The sequence below is a fragment of the Strix aluco genome, chromosome 1, assembly GCF_031877795.1.
Source record: "Strix aluco isolate bStrAlu1 chromosome 1, bStrAlu1.hap1, whole genome shotgun sequence".
NCBI lineage: Eukaryota > Metazoa > Chordata > Aves > Strigiformes > Strigidae > Strix > Strix aluco.
Genome location: NC_133931.1, coordinates 9,667,256 through 9,688,923, shown reverse-complemented (window position 1 = coordinate 9,688,923; position 21,668 = coordinate 9,667,256). Strand labels below are relative to the sequence as shown.

General features: G+C 38.5%; 1 long non-coding RNA gene across 1 annotated transcript; it reads right to left on the bottom strand.

Annotated features, from left to right (window-relative positions):
• Window positions 1–6,310: 6,310 nt before the first annotated feature.
• Window positions 6,311–15,759, bottom strand: LOC141932670 (uncharacterized). The gene is made up of 3 exons (XR_012625876.1): window positions 15,676–15,759; window positions 12,197–12,244; window positions 6,311–6,384 (listed from the first exon to the last, which is right to left on the bottom strand). It is a non-coding gene; the product is annotated as an uncharacterized LOC141932670 (long non-coding RNA).
• Between the last annotated feature and the right edge of the window lie 5,909 nt (window positions 15,760–21,668).

Genomic DNA, 21,668 nt, shown 5'->3' with positions numbered 1-21,668 from the left:
ATTCCATAACTCTATTGTCAGACAGCCCCCATAATGTCAGAGAGGACACAAATGCACAAAAGCTTGCTAAGCTTTTAATGGTCATTTTACAATTAACCACTCAGATGAGACTGTTAAATTCCAAATTGAATATGCATCATTGTGGCAGAAAATCAGAAAGTGGGGAAAAAAAGAGAAAATATAGCAATTACCATTTATTTTTATGCCAAGCAGAATCCTAGTGGAGAGATAATTTTTCACAGAAAGATAAGATTTTACTGCTTCCAGGCATTTATTCTAACCCTGAGTACTCTCTTGCTCACACTCTTTTTTTAAATCTATCCCCAACAGGGACCAGTGCAGTAGAGTGGTTTACAGGTCTGGAGTATTCAAATACTTTTCTGCAGTCTTGAACTCCTGTTTCTGGAGGCTATATCACAGTGCTTAGCAGCTCAGATGACCTCAGATCTATGTGGTAGCCCTCGTGCAGATTTATTTCCTAATCCTGATGCAAGATGGTCAGTCTGCACATCCAAAGGCCAGCTTGGTTCTGTCTGATATCAAGTGGTCATTCATATGAGCAGAGGCAAAGGGCAGGACTCAATTACAAAAATCCAAAAGAATGATATTATGGAAAGAGGAGGGACCCTCACAAGACTTCTTGCTGGCTCTGTTGAAGCTCTTCTGCAGATCACAGGTCATCTCAGATACCTGGATCCCAGACACCCCTCTACTGCGCTGTGGACAGGTATTTATAGTTCAAAGGGACTGGAATAGCAAGAAGCACAATCTAGACTCATCTGCCTTCTGACTATCAGCCCAATAGAGACATTTAATAACTCTTTTGTCTGAGATATTTAGATTATTTTCTTTGTTTCTCTGCCAAAATCATAGCTTGAAGTGATTTTCGTAGCAACTGTGAACACTCAGCATTTGAGTAAATTAGACCCTGGCGTCTGCTGTTTGGTACCTTCCCAGTAAAAGAGGAGCTCAGAGAACAATGACTTCTGAGGTGGTCATGTCCAGCATCACATGAAATCTATAGCAGAGGGAAGGGGAAGATTCAATTTTTCAGTTCAACCTGTCATCCTATTAAAACTGCCTTTCTGTTGCAACAAGCAAAGGATGTTCTTGCAATAAGTCCAACAAATTACTCTCCTGTATGAGTTTGGCTGAATCCAAGGACAAGGAAGAAAAATAATACATGACCAGGTACTTAAATATGGTATTGTAACGCTTATATACAAATCACCATTCCCGGGACCATACTGACTGTAATATTTTCTCATTTCTGAGTGCTTTACTTTGTACCCTCAAGCATTCATCAGTCTGCATTGGAGTTATTTCTGTACAGACAAGGAAGGAAGTAACTTATTCTGGTTTAATTGCTTCTACCTCAAGGACTGAGAAGTATAAACTATATCAAGGGAAAATTTATGTTTGCCAGAAAAAGTCTATAGGTAGTTCAGGGCACAGACTTCTTGGGCTTAGTGTTCCAATACTCCACGTCATGTATAGACGTTAATGCCCAAGCAAAATGAACATCAGCTGTGCAGAAGGTTGCATTGCGATACATAAGAAATGATTATGTTTTCATTCTTAATTTAGAAACGTGAATTGCTAAAGGCCTTTGGGCTTGGTTTCCAGTTTTACTTTTTCTGTCGTCTTCTCCCACAATCACGAGTTTCTGTTAATATACAATGTTATGTACTTTTGAGAGGATGTTACTATATAAAAATGGATCTATAAAAAATGTACATAAGGATGCAACTCAGTATAGGAAAGAGTAAAAATAGCACAGCTTCACCTTTCTGCAGGACTAAATTTCAGGAAGTTTGAGAGAGATGATTTAGCTGCACTACTTTCTGTAGAAAATGCCAATAAATACTGCAACAGCTCTGTGAAAGTGACTCTTCACACTGGCTTGAAGATAGGCACAATTAAGTGATGTCTTCCTGATCTCATGGACACGATGCCAAAGAAGACACTGAGTAGCTAATAAGCCAGGCAACATGTCATATGTCAGTAGTATTGGTTAGGCTGTCTCAGGTCTAGGCTCTCAGTGCCATGGCACAGTGCAGATTCTCAGGTCAGCATTAGGAGACTGTCTCTGCCCAAGTTCCTCAATATCCTGAAGAAGGGAAAGCTCAAACACTCACAGCTCTGCTAACGCTCATGGCCAACAATATGAATGAGAAATTAATAGGTCATGACAGGCATATTTACCATGATGAACTATATACCTCCTCCATAAGAACAATCTCCTTACATGAGATTTAGGTTTTTCCTTCTCACTCTTCCTGGTCTTCACTCTTTCCTGCTTACTTCCTTTTTTGTCATCATTGTGGAAGAGAAATGATGAAAGCAAAGCTTTCTCAGGCAGTTATTTACAGCAACAGAAAGAGAAATGCCATTTGCAGGTTACTTAGAATCATAGAATAACAGAATAATTTAGGTTGGAAAGGACTGTATGTCCCTCTCCATGTCAGGTGCTCCAGTCTCCTGACCATCTTGATGGCGTTTTGCTCAACTTCCTGTTCTTTGTCAATGTCTGGTGAGCCCAAACTGGGCTCCTTTCAGTTTAGTGTCATCCAACAGCTTGCAGGGAATGCATTCTTTCTCCCTGGCTCAGTTATTTAAGAAGAGGCAAAACAATATTGGCCCCAGTATTAAACCCTGAGGAACACTACTTGTGACTTACCAGTTTTACTGAAGTGATCATCCCCCAGTTAGTTCTCATCGTTGACACTCAATCTGGCATCACTGATCATCCAAGTTCTCTCTTGAGGGGAACTAATTGCACTTCCCAAAGTGAAATTTCCAAGGTCCCAATTACTCCCTGGACACTCCAGTGAGCTGATCATCTGAATCCTTCACATTTTCATTATTATATATTCTTTAATGAAAACTGTAATGAAATCTGTGAAATCTAATAGCAGTGTACAAAAAGGATGAAATTTCCAATTTGGGATAAAGTGGCCTCATTTTAATTCTGGCAGCAAATATTAAAAATAGAATTAAATAAAAAAAAAAAAAAAAAGCAACAAAATGTGATTATGTATGTACACAATAGACCTAGAATCCATATAACATCTCTAACTACTTTTTGTTATGCTTCCTTTTTGTTATGCTTCTCCAGTGAAGGGCACATGAAGTTGGCAGTGTTCTTTGCAAACCTTTTGGCCAAAGTGCATCTTTTTTTTTTTCTACCAATATGCTACTTGCAGAGTAAGAATTTAAGCAATGACAAACACAGCCATAAAAAATTGTAAATCAATGTATATAGTGGCTTATTGCAGACATAAGCTCTGTCTTCGGAGAGTCAAAGTGAATTCAGTAGACCACTGACCTGTGGCAGAGTCCTTAGAAAATAAAACCATCCAGAGACTGTTTATTTTACTTTGTTTAAAACATATTATTTTATATCAAATGAGATCTTGGACTTAAGCCATACATATTAATTCCCTGAACCTTCTCAAATCTATACCTGCTGCTTATACCATTAGTACAGAGACAAACTCACCACTTCAACATTTTAAACTAATTTTTCCAGCAGAGGCAATACTGCACAACATTGAGACTTGTGTTCCAATGATTTGACAAGGACGTGAACAATAATGGCCAGTGGCAGTGTGGGACCTAAGCAGATGAGATTGTCAGAACCAAACAAATGAGATTTGTAGTGGTTTTGGATTTTTCTAAATGACTATTTATTTTCTACTGCAGGTAAGAAAATTGCAAGACAGGAAATGTATTTTGGAAAACAATTACTGCTGCAGGCAACAAAATATCAGTGCAATGTTCACGTAGTGCAAATTTTTTTCCCAATCTAAGTTTTGATCTGTTCCCAGTGTTAGTTTCATATTCCTTCAGAATTAGAAGGAATTAGAAAAGAGAGAGAAAAAGAAAAAAAAAAATTAAAAATGGCACAGCCACAGAGATAACACCACTAAAATAAACCTCCAAGCATATGTATTTTAAGTTCTACTTTTGTATTTCATAATACCTAAAACCATATCGGTTGAAATATTTTGTAGACATCTGGATCAAATATCCCAGGAAAACTTCAGCTAGTACTTAAAAAAAATGAGGTGACATCTATGGGGAAAAAAAAAGGAAGACATGATCCTTGCTTTTAAATTTCCACCTTTGGAAGTAGTCCCACCATCTAACTGTAGGCATCTGTACCTGGGTGCCTAAGTTAGAACATCTTTCCTCAGATCTGAATAGCTTTATGGAGATGAAGTGACACTTTAGTGCTGGTTGATACATATGGTTTAGGCTTTAGCTCAGCATCACCTGTTGGAATAGATGACTTTTCTCTCTTTGTGTATAGAGACTGAAAGCAAGGGGATTTGCTTCCTAGTTTGGACCATTGAGTTTGATGTGTAATGTGAGGTGGTGTGATACACTTATTTGTATGGGTGGGGCTCATCTGACCTACTGCAAACATCTACACACGGCCTGGTCATCTACTGTTTACAGTCAGTGAGAGAAACATGGTACCACACACCTCACCCAAAAAGGAGTCTGAAAATGAACACAGAAATTTTGCTCCAAAAGTTCTCTGTCTCTCCACTGACTAAATCAGGAATTTAAGTTATTTTAAAATCAGACCTTTTTTTTTTTTTTTTTTTTTTTTTTTATGGTGTGCACAGATAAAGTTAAATGAGATTAAGTCCATCCTACATATCTGGCATTAAACTCCCCACCTAATCTTATCAAACCTTTGCTAGTTGGTTTACAGACAAGCTCCAAAATAATCAGAAACATAGTTCCTCAAAGAGTTATTTATCAACAGTTATTTATCAACATTTCAATATTGAACAAAATTTTTGCTAAATAACATGGGCTAAGCTTTTCTACTTCCACTGTGAGAACAAGATTTAGAAATTGCAAATCAGTTAGCTCAGTGATCAATATATACTAACCTCATTTTAGATAATTTTATATAATTTGAAAACATTCCAGGGTAATTTCTAAAACAACTGTATGAGAGCTTCATTGATATTCCCAAACACAAAGTTAAATAATGACTGAAGTAATCCACGGATTCTGTTAAAGTAAAATTTTCAAATTTTGATTCCTAAATGGAGGCATAACATCCACATTCAGGTACCTAAATGATTTATTGAAGTGCTTAGCAAATTCAGCTTTTTAAATCTGAATGAAACACGATCCAGCTGCCTAAACACAGACATGCAGTGCCATTTGAGACATGTGTCAAGACATCAGCATGACCCCGGCTCGTATGCCACAAGGTTTATGAGAAACCCTGCTCTCTCAGCTGGATACTGGAAGTCAATCCCCCCTGTCCCAGAATGGGGAACAGACCCTGGCCTATGGAGGCAACACAGAGCAGGGGAGGATTTTCAGATAAGACCTGGAAATCATGTCCGTCTCTGTAGATGCTGTGCTGTAAGCAACCAAGCCAGAAAACTTTAACCTCAGTTATTGGAGTAATGCATTTAATGGCTTAATGTAAGGCACTTTGGAGCTCTGTGGTGTCTCTTATACTAATGGAGATTGCTGGTAACATTTAATATCTTTAATAAAACATCCAATCTCTGTTGGATTGCAATTATGCATAAAGAGGCTAGAGAATGAACAAACACAACACACACTGCAGGCAAGTGAGATCAACTTAACTTTGTTAGAGGTAATGGAAAAAAAGGCTGCAGTAGAACAATGCACTGCACTTTGCTACCAGGAATATCTCTCTTCTGTTAGCTCTCACACACAGGGAAGGTCTTGAGAAACTTTACCAAAAGGGAAAATTTCATATGGACGTAGTGTTTCTGCCATCACTATAGTATAAAGGAGTAATTATTTCACAGAACACAATCATGTTATGAGGTAGTTTAGACATGGAAATTACAAAAAAAATCACTATCTTTGCAGTCACTTGTGTGGTTACTAGTTGTTAGATAGTGACAGGATTTATAAATAACCATAGATAATAGAGAGCTGGACCATTAGTTAGCCATCCATCAGTAACCACTTTTTATATCATTGGAGCTTTATATCACTTTTCATATCAATTTATGCCTGATGGGGATTTCCACAATGCATTAAAGTCAGTAATCCAATTTACAGACAAAATAGAAGTAAAATCTCCCTCATTTCTGAGGTTACTCAGATATTTCATCCTTTCCCCTCAATATGCTCTCCCACTGCCTGACTTCTTACACCTTCAGGTTTCTCTTTCTTTCTTCATCCTTCTCCTCTAGTGTGTGTCTTCAGCAAGTGCATCATGTGACTACATAGCATCATCCCTCAGTCCCACTGGATCGTCCCTTTTTTTTCACCATTCTTGCAAACAGTTTTCTCAGTGTCTTTACCCACATTTCTCTCCTTTAGCTTCAGTTTGACTCTTCTGCTAGCAACCTCTTCAGCAGTGCCACTCTAGAAAACAGTTATTCATAAAAGACTGGTATTAGATGAATATTCCCTTTGTAGGACTGAGAGGACTTGCCCAGACATCCTCGTTTGTATTTGCAAAGAGATTTACAAAACTGCTGTTAGTCTCCCATATTGATAAACTATTGTTATTGTCTGCAGTAACATGTTGTCCCATGCCAACCTGCATTTTCGCAGACAGTGTCTGTGTGGCTTGTGTAGGCCAAGGACCATTCCCAGTCAGCAATTTGGATGCAAAACCTTCTTCAGAGTCAATAAGTTTAGCTGTATGGATGAAAACCAAAATGTGTTTGACACATCAGCACCAAAGAACAGCCCTCGTCCTTTTAATTTAATAGTACAGAAGTAATTCTACAGTCTAAAGAACAGTCAGGTCAGTGCCCCCCTACAGAAGTCCTTCAATACATGGTGAAACTGGAGAAAGTCTAATATGAGCTAGACATTGCAGTCTGAAGTGATAAAGCTCTGAGGAAGTCTTCTGTGTTCTCTGGCTGAGTTTCTTCCATATGGCTTAGCTGGAGGTATCATGGTTTTGCTGCTAAAGGAGATTGCTGGGTTGATTTCAGGACCTTTGAAAGTCTCTGCATAAAAGTCCATTGGTGTGTGCCAGCTCCTCAGAAGTACAGTACAGTTGCAGCCCTTGCTTATAATTCAGCTGGGTTTTGTTTTGTTTGCTTGTTTGTTTTCAATTCAATTTTGACAGAAGGAAAGGGATAATGTTTAGCAAACCATCCCAAACACTTGTCCTTCTCCCCAGCACTTCAACTCTGTGCTACCCCAGCTGGAAATGCAAGCAGAACCCTGTCAACTTCAAAAACACTCAAAACTTGACTGCAGACTATGTGTCAAGGCAGAAGAAGAAAAGCAAGCTTGACAACCAGACTCCTAGTCACTTATGATTAACCTGCTCAAATAACCCAGATAACAAACTCATGCCTGTCCACTGGGCACCATGAAGTTTCCTTTTGTACCTCACTTTTTGTGCTTGTTCAAGCAGATCTCACTCCCACATCCTGTGATCATTTCTGCAGACTTTGAAAAATTCTTAAAAATCTTTGTTTCCTATGGCTAAAACAGCCACTTACACTGTTAGTCTAAAATTAAGCCTGTATTAATATTGCTCTTTCAATGAAACATCTCTGAATACCATGCAAACTGTATAAGACATAAGCCAAGATTTTTCAAGAGTCAAGCTCACATTTAGGATACTCAGTCACTGTCCAGTTCTTCATTACCAGGGTAATGAAGGTTTTTTGGAAGTCTCAGAACTGGCTTTTGCAGTAATCTGCTGTTATTTTACATGATCTCTTAGCTTAGGTAAATCTTTAAAAAAATTCTCAAAATTCGTTGTTCTCAAACCTGTTACATCTGAATAGTTATGTGCCTCACCAATACCACTCCTTTTCAGGAAATGAACTTTTAGTTTTCAGTATTTCCATTTACACTATTCCTTTTGTTTCTCTTTGTCACCCATTTCTTGATCGCTCACAACTCTCAACAATGATGCTTCTTCATCTGATGAACATCACTTAGCAGGATGAATATACCTGACATGATTAAAGATGCTGTAACCTTTCCATTAGCAACATTTAGTAAAGTACCTAGACCTTACAGGTCTCAATATCTGCCAGTCATAGCAGTGGCTTTGCTAGTTCTCATGGATAATTGAATTCTTGAAGAGAAACGTTGAATAAGCCCAGAGAGTGCAATGTGTTCTGACACACTTGACTTAATATCCCTACAGTAGTCCTAGTGCAGTCATGCGTGCAGAGCATGTGTGGTCTAACCTGTCCTCAGTGTGTCAGACCTTCTAGTCATGAACTCTACAACAGATTTCACTAATAGAAATGAGGGAACCCTAAACACTCACTCTGACATTGGTCAGTCACAACCATGGCACTAAGTAGCACCCAACCCCATTCTTCCCCTATGGATCCTGGTGTTTAGCCTGTTCCTGTTCTCAAAATATTTATCAAAGACCTTTCAAAATGCTAAGTGTTAAGTCTTAATATAGATGTTGCCATAGTGATATTTCCTTTATTCACTACACTAATGACATATGGAAAAGTCCAAGGGAATAGGGTGATGTCATTTTCTTCTGCAAGGGTCAGGCTGGCTGCTCCTTCTCTTGAGATACCCTCCAGACATTTGTTATTCTGTCTGCAGTTGTTTACATATGACATTTACTACCTTCTTCTGCTTTGGAAGAGTGGGTATTTTGAAGACAGACTGCATATTTTTGTAGATTTTTTTCCCATACTTACGCTCCCTTAGAACTCCCAGGTGTGTCATTTGGGTCTGATGAATTTTATCACTCTATAAGTTATTATTTCTTTTCCTGACATTTCAATATCCAAAAATATTTCCTTTTCCATGCCAGGAAAGAACAAATTCAAGGTAAGCATTTACCCAGCAGTATCTTTCATGAAACTTACACAAAAAAGCTGCTGTGCCTCTCATCAATGTGCTTAATATTCCTTCATAAATCCCTTTAGCTCCTGATCATTCAGTGGAATTATTGATCTCTTGCAGACTTCCTAATTTTAATTTGTTTTCACATCATTAGTTATTTATTCTTTGAAATCCATCTTGGCCTTCCTAATTTTCTTCTTACTTAATAGCTGTTTACTTAATTTATCTTCCTGTTCATTGGCTTCGTTAGGGTCAGATAATAAAGGATTTTTTTTTTTTATTCATTTTGCTATTTGGAAGTTGCCATTTAATCATTTCAGATAACTTCTGGCCTCCCTTCTCTTCCTCTTTTCCCCTTTAGTTTGTGCGTCCTAATTCCATTCCAGACTTGATTTGTAGAATTTTTTCTTTTTTTATAACTGACTTGCCACTTGCTTTAATTTTAACTGTGAAATATTTTGCTTAATTTTCCAGGGGTTTTTTTAATCTTCCTTGTAAAGTCTGGTGCCATATTGGTTCTTTTGGGACTCCTCCCATGTCCTTGAGTAGAAAGCAACTAGGCTGTGTTGGCAGTTAATTTAGGGGCTCAGAAATCTGACTCATGCTGTCTAAGACAGTGTCCCACATAAGTGACTCCCCTCAGCCACATAGCCTGTCTTTCTGAGGAAGGATACCATCCAACCCCAAATCTGGAGGAGTTGAGAGAATGCCTAAGTTCCAGCCACTGCAATTTATGGTCTGAATTCTCTAAAAATTCACCTTCTTTGGCAATTTAAGTCACATCTTTTGGCTGCTGGACTATGAACTGCAATTATTTAGTAAGCATTATTTGTCTATAGAGATGAGGCAGGTAGGTAAGAGATAAGATCTTAAATAGATTACTGGAGGTTGCATCTCAAAGACCTTATACTGGCACTTCTTGAATTATTTTCTATATACTACCTCAGACAAAGACAAAAACCTAAAAGAATGAGGATGCCACTTGCAGGTCTGCATATTGCACATCCCTTCTGTCAGTCCACATTTCAAATAGACTCTCCCTGCTGCCCCAACAATTTGTAACTGTAATGTGGACATCATACACACCAAGACTGTGCTGACACAGTCCGTGCATTTCACTGAGTAAGTCTATCTCTCCATTTAGAGCCACAGTTAGGTTTGGTGGAAACTAGAAGATGCCATTTCCCAAGACAAATTCAAAAAATAAGCTCTGACCTCATGGCTCATTTAAGACATACACTGCTCACCAAGGACTTCATGGGTAGTCTAAGTATGAATACATTGTTGTTTCCATCTACTGAATTCTTAAAACTACACTTCTTTCTTGGGCTTGACAAAGTTAATGGTCTTTTTCCTTTCTGTTTTGAAAAGGGAAAATATGTGGTGATAGATTATCTTAATGGTCATTCAGAATGACATGTTTGCTTACAGTAATTTGTGCAAATTGGAAATCCACTTTTCTCCCCGGGAAATGAAATTATTCCCAGTGTTGACACATTTCCCTGGACAGCTGAAATAAACAGACAGTTCACATTTCTTGGAACCATGCTGCAGGCGGCACACAAACTTATCTGTTATTACTTACAGGTAGTCAATCAGTTGTGAACCAGTGTCACACAAGGTGAAGGCTTTGGAGTGTAGTAGCTGTGTATCTGCCTGTGCCCTTAGAAAGCTAATGTGAACTGCTGCAGAGAAGACTAACCTCAATCTAATGGAGCAATCCCCTTCCACTCAGGCATAGAAGGAGCACATGTCTAGCCTCACCTCCATCACTGTGTATTTGCCTTATGCAGTAATTTTGCTAGGTGTGTGCAGGACATTGGTTCATTTCACTATTACAAATTTCCTGACTAATCCGCTCCTCCCTTTCAGTTTCTTTTTATTTTTCAGTCTCACATCATTTATCAACAAAGGTATGTTTCATTACCATAAGTGGAAAATATTCTTAGTTGGTTATGTCATATGTAAAAGAGAAGACAAAAGTTAGTCATGCATGGAACTTTATTATTATAAACTCAACACATGTCTAGGAAGTTGTTAATTTTCAGTCCTCAGTTTCTTATTATTTTTACAGAGACTATGTGGACAATTTCTAAATGCAGGTGGTGAATGTAATTTGGCAGGTACTGCAAATAGTAAAGGTTTTTTACAAAGACAACAGTTCAATTTCACCTGCATACAGGTGAAATAATGAACTTAGCATGTTCTTAACATACTTTAAAATCCCATTATTTTCTGAACAGGAACAATGAAAAGAAGGAGCTGTGAAATGTGTGAATTCAATATATTTTCAGTGACACAAATGTTATAATTTTGTATATTACATATCATTAGCTTGTTAGTCTTGAATGGTCAAACTAAGCCAACCACAAACAGTTTTGTTGGATGCTAATTCTAATAAGGAAACATGAATGTGATTGTAATTGTATGCTTTCCATGAGGAAGCATCAATATTTCTGACTGAATATATTCAGTATATTAGAAAAGCTATTATAAATTATGCACAGTATAAGTATAATTAAAACATTACCCAAAGGTTTTTTATCATTACTTTCAGACTCATCTTTTTCCTCACAGTCTCTGCCCTTCCCATATAATTTCATATCTACCCACAAAACAGGCTACTTGGACTTTTGCTAGGATTTCAGTAGTCATTCACCACTTCCTCCATTCTCAAGACTCTTATCTGAGTACTGCAGGTGATTTTGGCATTGATACGTAGATAGACAAGTGATTCCTAGGAAAGACTGTAGACAGGAGGAAGATCCTAAATCCTGTCTTTGTTTGTGATCAGCTAAAATAAGAATATCTTGTTGTTTTGGTTTGGTTTGGGTTTTTAAATAAGGTAGCAAAGATAACATGCTTTGAAAGGTATGTGATAGCTCAGTCATTCTGAGTGGTTGCATGGCCACAAGGATGTGGAGTCTCTATCTGTGGAGGTGTGACCACACCTCAGTGTGCTTTGTGTGGCTCCGGTTGTGACTCACAAAGGCAGTGAGGATGCTGGAAGCAATGGGGAGACGTGGATAGGTTTAGTTCCTCCCTCTTTGCTCATCCAGAAGCTTAAGGCTCAGTGCAGGAGTCTCTGGATGAAAGTCCATGGCCTGTACTAATGCAGATGTTCGGTGTAGCTCATTGAGTAGTCTTTTAAATGAGCAAAGAAGAGACTGCTAGCATTTCTATTCCTCGATAGATAGACAGATAAAAGACATTTGTGCATATGAGTAAGACATATATCCACCCTTTAAGAATTTATTACTCCCACAGCTTGTGAACTGCTGCTTGCTATGTTAAAAATTATATTTATCCTTATCTTACTCAGAGGAACAGATAGGAAATGGAAGTGAGGGAGACATTCCTATGTATCTGATCCAATAAGACTTACCCTTTTACCTGCTGCAGTGCACAGATCCTGCCCTCTGGTCACCAGCACCTACAATTGAGAATAAGAAAACACAGCCTGAAGTCTAGAAATCAGTGCATATTGCACCAAGGACACCATCACAAGCAGGTTCACCATGTTGTGTTAAATAGGATTGTGGAAGAGCATAGGCAATATCAGGGTCATATGGCTCTGCACTCACCTCTGTCCACAGCCAATCATACTTAAAAAGAGAAATCTGTTGCATCTACATTATCTACCTGGACTTGTACAAAAAATTTGACACTGTCCTGCATGACATCCTTGTCTCTAAATTGGAGACACATGGATTTGACAGATGGACCACTCGGTGGATAAGGAATTGGTTGGATGGTTGCACTCAAAAAGTCAACGGCTCAATGTCTGAGCATTTGAGTTTAGCTGAAAAAAAAAAAAAGAATTTATTACTCAGGGAAAGGTATTCCACTTTTGCTGGTACAGAATCAGAGTCATGCATAGATTGCAGTGAGAATTAAGTTTTATTTCAAAATGAAAAAAAACCCAAAACAAAAAATAAACCTTGCATTTAGAAATAGACTAGTTTTTCATGGTCTATTTATCTAACCTTTGGGAAATTCACATTCTTCTTTAAAAATGCATTTTAAAGGAGAAATACTGCAGATATTACTCCAACATAAATCAAAATAAGAAAATAACAAAACATTAAATCCCTTTATATCTAAGAAGTCCAGGACAATTGCAGTTTTTCTTTCCAACCCTTCAGTAATAAGCTCAATAACAATGCCTAATTTCCATAAAGATAATATTTCACTTACTATTTGACAGGACTGTTTTAATATTGCTTACAAATTAACAAAGATGTTTACTTCTCCCAGTGTTTTCCTATAACTGAATATGCCCCTGTGGAATGCTTTTTCCATAGTAAGTTTTCAACATTTAAGCAAATAAATGGAGGAGAGTGATCTAAAGCCAAATGAAGAGAATATGCATCAGGCAGTCATTCACTTAGCCAAACCAGCATGCACTCACCATATGCCCCCTCCATGAGCAGTCACTTATTTTCCCTTCCTTTTCTGTCCTATTAAACTGTCTTTATCTTAACCCATGAGATTTACCTTTTTTTCTGATTCCCTCCCCCATCCCACTGGGGGTAAGTGAACGGCTGTGTGGTGTTTAGCTGCCTGCTGGATTAAACCACAACAGCATGCCGTCAGGTCTCACTGATGCTCTCTTGTAGCTGTCAGTGCTAGTCCATGTGTGCTGAAATTTAAAAACATGCATCTGTGGATAGCCAGAAATTCTCCAGATGTGAAAGTGATTACTACTGTCACATAATTTCAGACACTTGGGTTAACACCTATGCTTAGATATAATTTGCCAGAAAGATTCTAAAACAGTGAAGATAACTGCTGGAGAATTTCTGCATACCTCTTAACCTGCCATCCTACAAAGAGCCACAGACATGAGGGACTTGAGCCTGTATGTAGTACTGCTGAAATGAAAGAAAATTTACACATAAACTTCAGGTACCTAAAAGAACTAGGCACTGGAAGCTGTTTTTAACTACCAGTATTTTTTAGTTAACTCGCTTCTCACCTTTCCTTCCTTCCTTCCTTCCTTCCTTCCTTCCTTCCTTCCTTCCTTCCTTCCTTCCTTCCTTCCTTCCTTCCTTCCTTCCTTCCTCTTTCTTTCTTTCTTTCTTTCTTTCTTTCTTTCTTTCTTTCTTTCTTTCTTTCTTTCTTTCTTTCTTTCTTTCTTTCTTTCTTTCTTTCTCTCTCTCTCTTTCTCTCTTTCTCTTTCTCTCTTTCTTTCTCTCTTTCTTTCTCTCTTTCTCTCTTTCTCTCTTTCTCTCTTTCTTTCTCTCTTTCTCTCTTTCTTTCTTTCTTCTTTCCTTCCTTGTTTCCCTCCTTCCCTCCCTTCCTTCCTTCCATCCATCCATCACTGTGTATTCTTGAAGAACACCCAGTAAATATCAAGTACCACAAAATTTATGAGGAGGTTGCTGATATATCAGTAATGAGAACATCTTGTAGTCTAAGAAGAAAACAGAGAGAACTCTGAAGCATGAAATTGTAGAGTAGAGTAACTGTAGATCTGTAGAGTAACTTAGCTGCTCATAAATCATGTCTCCAAGCACATTACACCATAGCAATGGAAGGCGAATTGGGACTACAACCACTCTTTCTCTCCCCTTTCTGCTCCCACCCCTGGGAATATTGTAAATACTGAAACTTTTTATATTGAATTCAGAGATTTCTTTGCCAGATTGTTCTGTGATAAAAATTCAGCTAGCCCGACCTTGGGTTAAAGAGGTGGATAGTTTTGGTTGGAAGTGTGGAGAAAAATATTCAAGTTCAATTTAGTTTTGTTTTAATTGTTCTGAAGTCCTTCCAACTCTGAACTGAAAGCGAGATGCTAAGAGTAACTAATAGAACTTTAGGAACACATATTGATTTCAAAGTGCCGTTTCCCATTCTTTCATTTTGGTTTGGAAATGTCATAGCTCTATGCAATTTACTGCAAAACAGTAATTAGGATAGGGAAACCAAGACACAGCTAGTCACCCAACTAGCCCAAGGCCACATGGGACTGGGTGAATGAATAAAGGAAAACAAACAACAAAAAAGAAGTCCAGATCTCATCTCCCCATCCCCTGCTGCAGCCACCAGAAAATGATCCCATGCCCTAAATTTCTTCTCACACGTCTGCACTCTACAGTGAAGAACATTTAAACTTTAATTCTCCTCCAGCTATTTTCCAAAGCTTTTTTTTGTTATAATTTTTTAAATACTTATCAGCATCTGGGTCTGTTAGAAATTATTTTGTGCCATCTGAAAAGTCTTATTTGCATAGGAAGATTTGATAGCAGGAGGAAACATTCCTTCAGAACAATAGAGGTGCTCAACATGCTGGCGTGTCCTTTGCTGTGATTGGTGGGACGGTACTGTGTAGAAGTGTATTTGTAATGCAACCTTTCCTATTAGCAACTGACCTTTCTTCCTGATCAGACCTTGTGCTTTTTAGCTTTTATATGAAGTGTGGAAAAGAAAAGAAGAATCCTCAAATGTCTTTTCAAGCAGAGAATTGGAAACTAGCAAAGGACTCTGTGATGATGAGGAAAATCTAAAAATATGTAACAGCAAAGAAAGCTGGCATACTATAAAGTAGATTTCAGGAGAAAATCCAGTGTGGGAAGAGTAGAAAAATGGTAAAGAGATACACATGAAAAAAGAAGTTTTAAGAGGAAAAAGTAAAAGTTTGGAAAACAAAATTAAGAGGACAAAGAGCCTGAATTATGAAATATATAGAAAGTATATATATTCTATATATAGAAATATATACAAAGTATGTGAAATATATAGAAAGTAGCTGAATTAAATTAAGATTTTACAATAAAAGACACTTTTTCTTGGCCAGAAAATTGCTCATAATTTATTGCAAGATTACTCAGTGCACGTGCTATTCTTTATCATGCATCTTACCTGTGTCTTTGAAAGTCTGTCCCACCAGGAATGGAATGCTGAGATTAAAGATTTGAGTAAAATATTCCACCGTATTTTCAGTCAAGAACCTGTCTTATAGCCTGGTCCATGCCCACACTCAGTCAGGATTCATTGGAGTTAAGCATTCTGTCCTTCGGGGAAAAAAAAACAGTTCAAGAAGCTTGGCATAACATTAGAGGTGTGATATAGCAAATGTACTTTATAGTACAGGCTCTTTGCAGTGATTTGTGTGAATAAAGTCCAATCTAGCAGACTGTCTCAAAACCTGCCAGCTGCCCTGCTTATGAAACATAAGATTTACCACAATGTCAGAAATAACATTTGTCAACTCATTTATCCACTCATGGACTAGGGCCAGAGTCAAATACTTCAGAATAAGATGAAATAGCTCTCACAAGGAGACAGCTATATGATAATCTGCCTGAGCAATATTCTTATCCTAAATCTTAGTAGGTACTGTTTATCTTAAGCTTTGTATCACAAGGATTCATTTGCCTTTCTTCTTATTAGTTGTTCTCTTTACCTTAGCTATTCTGTGTCATTATTTGTAGATATATACACTCCCTTCTTACCTCCGGTTACATGCCTGGTCTTGAACACTTCCAGTGGAAACGTGTTGTACTTCAAATGGTGTATTGTGGGGGGGGGGAAGAAGGAAATATTTGTATTGGCTTTTGCCCCGCCACCTGTAAAAAGAGACATTTGAGAGTCTTCTTTTGACTTCCAAAATGTCACCTTCCCTCACAATGTAAAAGAAGCTGCTGTGGTTTGCTGTTACGTGGGGTGTCCTGTGCCCATGGCTGGCCCCATGACTCCACGTTGTAGGAGTTATTCTTCTTAGAGACTACTGAAATTTAAGGTACCAGCTAAACTTTGTAGCTTAGCAACTCCATTCATGTAAAGACCTGCATCTGAGGCTCCAAGCCAATATCTAGCTTTCTATACAAACAGAAGAGAGAGCCTGTTTTGCAGGGGTTTTATCATCTGACTGGTCAAGATGGAAGCAGAGCTGGGAAAGGTAATGCAACAGATAAACATTATGATCTGAGAGAAGTTTGGCAAAACACCTTGTTTGCATCACCGATGACCTTTTATTTATCATTTGGCTGTCATTTTGAACATTTTAGGGCAGGGTTTGTTGGAGCAAGGATAAGTGGACAAAATATAAAAATGTGAATGTGGATGTTAAAGGCTGAGTGAAGGAAAAGGGCATAGGGTAAGCAATTTAACATTACTGTTAATTGGGAAGAAAGTCAGATGACAGATGGAAAGCAATGTCTACAGCTGAGGTGAGGGTGGCATTGGTGAGAAACCGAAGTCCTTCGCTCTCCTATTGCTGTGGGTTTATCCCATTGACCTCTATGTTTCTCAGCTTACTCGGCTGGGACAGTAAGAGACAATACTTTTCTCCACAAATTCTTGTTTTTCTCATCCTGGAAGCAGGTGGGGGTACATGCAAGGAGAGAGGGGAGGAAATAACCCTGGTTGGATCACTATTCCTCTTTCCCCTCTATAGTCTGATTACTTTTCTGTGCCAGCTCCGCTGTGTATATGATGCTACAGGAGGCACTTTTATCAGTGTAAACTTTACACTATTTCCCCAAGGAACATAATGAACTGCTAATTTTAACATTAATCTCTCTCCAACAATGTGAACAAAATAGTTGCATGATGGAGGTTTTTTTTAACCTCCTCACTATGGCTTGCTGCCACAAACTCCTCTGACGTTCTCTGCAATGACAGCTGATCTCTGATTCTCTCTCCCAAATGACTGCAGGCTTGTAGAAGAAAACACAGGGTTTTATTTTCCCCAAGGAGAAGATAAAGGTTGATCCATGTGTTTAAAGGTACAGAGTTACCAATTACAAGTAATTTTTTTTAATTAAAAAAATAGGTTTATTTTTATTTTAAAACATATTAGTGCAATTCCTTAATTTCAGTGGTTCCATGCAAGTGTAACAGAGCTGAAAATAAGACCCAGTATATTTAACTTGGTGTAACAGCACACATGGGAATTATTTAAGCATAGACTGATGATATGACTAATGTTCCATCCTGACAGCCTGCTCTGGTGCCTCCCTGACTTTGCTTCCAGTCTTAGAGCTTGTGAAGCACAACAGTATGCTAAGCAATGAAGAGTTCCTGAAAATAAACTCAATCGCTGGGGCAGATCCCTTCACTCTCCTGTACCTCTGTTTTCTTTCTGTCCCTTTGCCTGTTACAACATCAGCAGTTAATTTGTTTGTTTGTTTGTTTTGACTGTAAAAATTAAAATATCAAAAAAATTGCAGAGCCCTGAAATACTTCAGTTTGGAAACACTTGCAGGGTATTTCACAGGTAGTATAGCTTTGATATATGTGTATCTCCTTTCTGTACATTAGCAGGCTATTTTATGTCTTGACTGATGGATCATATGGTCTTTATCAGAAAAAGACACAGTGTATTCTGGATGTTCTCAGATTCAGTGAATCATGGGAGATGTGGTTTGGCAGAGAAAGGTGGAATGGTGCAACTGGATTATAGTCATCATGAGGTACTCTGGCAAAATTTTAAAATACAGAAATTTCAATTATTGCATCTTTGGGCAATTTTTGTGCTTCAATGTTAAAGTTGCATTGGAAAATAGATACCACTTCCCCCCAGAAAAGGCTTGTTGAAAATCAAATTTTCCATCAGCCCTTCCAACCAAACAGCTTAAATGCAACACTTTCAGCCAGCACTCCTTGCTCTGCCTTTTCACAGTGACTAGATCTCCAGTCTCAGCCACTGCTCTATAAATAACCACGCAGCCCTAATAAGAAAGATAGGCCCACAGAAATGCACTGCAAAATCAGGAGGCAGCCAGACTTACCACTGATTCTTTGTGGATAGAGGGATCCAGCTGTCTTGTATGTGTGTAAACCCTAATCTTGAGACAGTGAATTTGCAAATTCAGTTGTATTTAAGTCTCTAAATGTGTATGTTTTACAGAAGAGGCTGGGACTTTAAGATCATTTCACATAGAAAGGTTGGTGGATTACTTTTTCAGAAGTCAGGAGGAGCCAGGCAGTTATGTAAAACCTTTTGAATGCTTGTTTTGTATACCTAATCATTTTAGATAACAAAAGAGCCTGTCCGTCCAGGTGAACCAGATTCTCTGAAGTCGGGGAACAAATCACGAACACAGATCTGATCAGGATCCTCTCTGATAATGTCTGCCTCCCAGAGCTAGTCAGATCAGGGCACAAACCCTGTGCTCATTCAGTGTCCACCAAATTTTCCTCCCACCACCCTGTCATGTCTGTGTTTCATCCCCATTTCTCAGCACTTTTTGCCCCTCCTAAAAATCATGCTAATTCACCAAAATAATAAAATAAAACCTTCTTCAGACAATGCACAGGAAGCCTTGCCTGTTCACACAGAGACTGTGTCTGCTATTCTCAGGAATAGGGGAGTTCAGTATATGTGTCTGTAAGTTCATCACTCGTATTAATCTGCAACAACAAAAAGTAAAAGTAAAATATATTCTTTCATCAGTCATTTAAATGCCATAATCTATTGTTTAATAAAGAAAAGAAGAAACCAAAATGCTTTACATTTGATGCAGTGTCAAAATGAGAGCTCTCTTCCTCTCTCTTAAATCAAGGGTGTTTTTTTCTTTTTTGAATGAACAGCCACTGTGTTTCTGTGTCATGATGTCATTTGCATGAATTACTGAATTTAGGAAACTGAAATGTCTGTAAGTTAAGGATCAGCTGCTATGATGCCACTAATGATTTAATTAGTAGTACAAGCTCTGCAAGGTCATGCTTGTGGATCAGAAACCATGGAAAGACTTCTAAGAAAGACGGACATTACAAGTACAAGGCTGAAGCCACAGGCAGGCAGGGTACATATTGAAGAAAGCAGGTACTCTCGTTGGATGAGGACTATATCTAATGCTAGTGCCCATTATCTGCCCTGACATGAGGTTCAGTGTGAGGATGAGGGGACAGGCACCTCTCCCAGCAAAGTGTCTGTTTAGGTAGTATTGGCCCAAAAGTGGGGTGCCAGCAGGAGGAATTCAAGTATATGCAATGTTGCTCCTTAATTTTGTATTTCCAATAAAACTTATGGCTCATTACTTGGTTTCCTCTGTTCAGCTTTCTACTTGATAATAGGTTGTTAAAAAGATCTCATGGTTGTTTTTTTCCACTGAACGGAAGTTTTGTTTTCTCTGTACCATTATCTTGTCAGTTCTCAGCTCTGTCAGGGTGTACTCACAGGCAGAGCTGTTTTGCCAGGCCAGTCATTCAAAAAAACCATAAGCTGAATATGAGTTTTTCTTTAAAAAAATGATATTTGGGATATGTTAGTACATTGGGGGGGGTGTGGGGCGTGGGGTGTGAGTGGGTGTTGTGTGCAGTCAAATCATGGATCTAATTTTTTTATTTTCAATTTTAAAGGCACACATCAAATATTGCATAGTCCACAATAAAAGCCAAAGGTGCACTTAGTGTAAGGCTAAAAGGTATGAGTAGGGTAATCCTTTTTATTTCAGTCTAGTGTTTAATCTAGCTATCTGTACCAAGTCCTGTGTCTGGCAAAAATATTTCTTTCAAAAAGACATCCAAACTTGATTTGAAGATATCAAAACGTGAAGAAAGATAAAGATAACATTCATGTTATCTTTAGCTCTGCTGGCTTACCTGTTATGCGATGTGTTCAATGACCAACATGAAACTATAGTTGAGAATAGAAAGAGGATGCTTTTATTATTTGGAATTTGGTAACCTCTAACTCTCTCTGTTGTGCCAGTCAGAGGCTCTGAGATGATAACTGCCTGCAGAATTTCACAGATACTAGACTGAGCCTATACTTTCTCTAGATGGTGAGCACACAGAAGGTCAAAACAGGCTCTGTTAGCATGTGGATGCCCACTATGTAGTTGGCAGGATGCATACTCTCTGCCCATCCATCCAAGCTAAGGTCCCCCTCAACAGGAAGAAAGGCTTCACTCCATTGCACTGCAAGTATCATAGGTCACTGGATAGTGGTCTACTGCAGCTGACACCAACTGGTCTGGCAAGTTCATGGCAGCAGTGTCTTTCAACAGCTGCTTCTCAGTTCATGCCATGCCAAGGAGACTGTATGTGCCTGATGCTTTGAGATCAGTGGAGTCACAGTGACACCCTGAATACTTGGCAGTTCGTCCTGCCACAGGCTTGTTGTCTTGGCTCATGCTGCTGTGGCTTTTTCAGAGGCAACCTCATACCTCATTAGACCCTCCCAAGATATTGCCTCAGCAGCTGTGTCTTGGAAGTGGAAGTAGAGTCATTAATGCCAAAGTCAAATCTGACCCCAGCTCCCTTACTGCACTTACATTTGCATGCTGTTTTCTGCACAATAATTGCAAGGTGAAAGGGGAGCAGATGGCAACAGGATGGCTCAGGGAAAACCCAGTGGAAACACCTGCACCTTCTCACCAGCTGCAGTTCATTTACTTACCCACAGGAACTGTGTGGCTACTAGTGAAGGAATCCCTAGTTATTGTTTTCTGGGAAATCTTCATAGCTGTTGTCTGTAACTCGAAAATGTACATATGCAGGATTCAAGAAATAAAACTTATATTTTCTTGATATAATTCACTGTTTTCCTCCATAGTCTCTTTGGCCTGTACCTGCAAGTCCTAGCATCCCAACTCCTTGAAATTCCATCTGCAGAAATCATGACACTTCTAGTAGCACCTTTATCATTTCATAGGCAAGTCTACCTCTTGCTGACTTCACAACACTGTCAACCATTTTCTGTCCAGGATTTTATTATATCAAGAGAAACGCAGTAAGTATGTATGTCACAGTTAGAGCAAATCCATGAATCCATGGGAAATGCTGAATTCTTGGACATGAAAGCATCTGAAGGAAAATCATAAAAGTTTAGCATTTGGGGACCTGCCTGGCTATGCAGATTTGCTCTCTGATAACTTCTCCAGTTTTATTAATCTTGCCATACT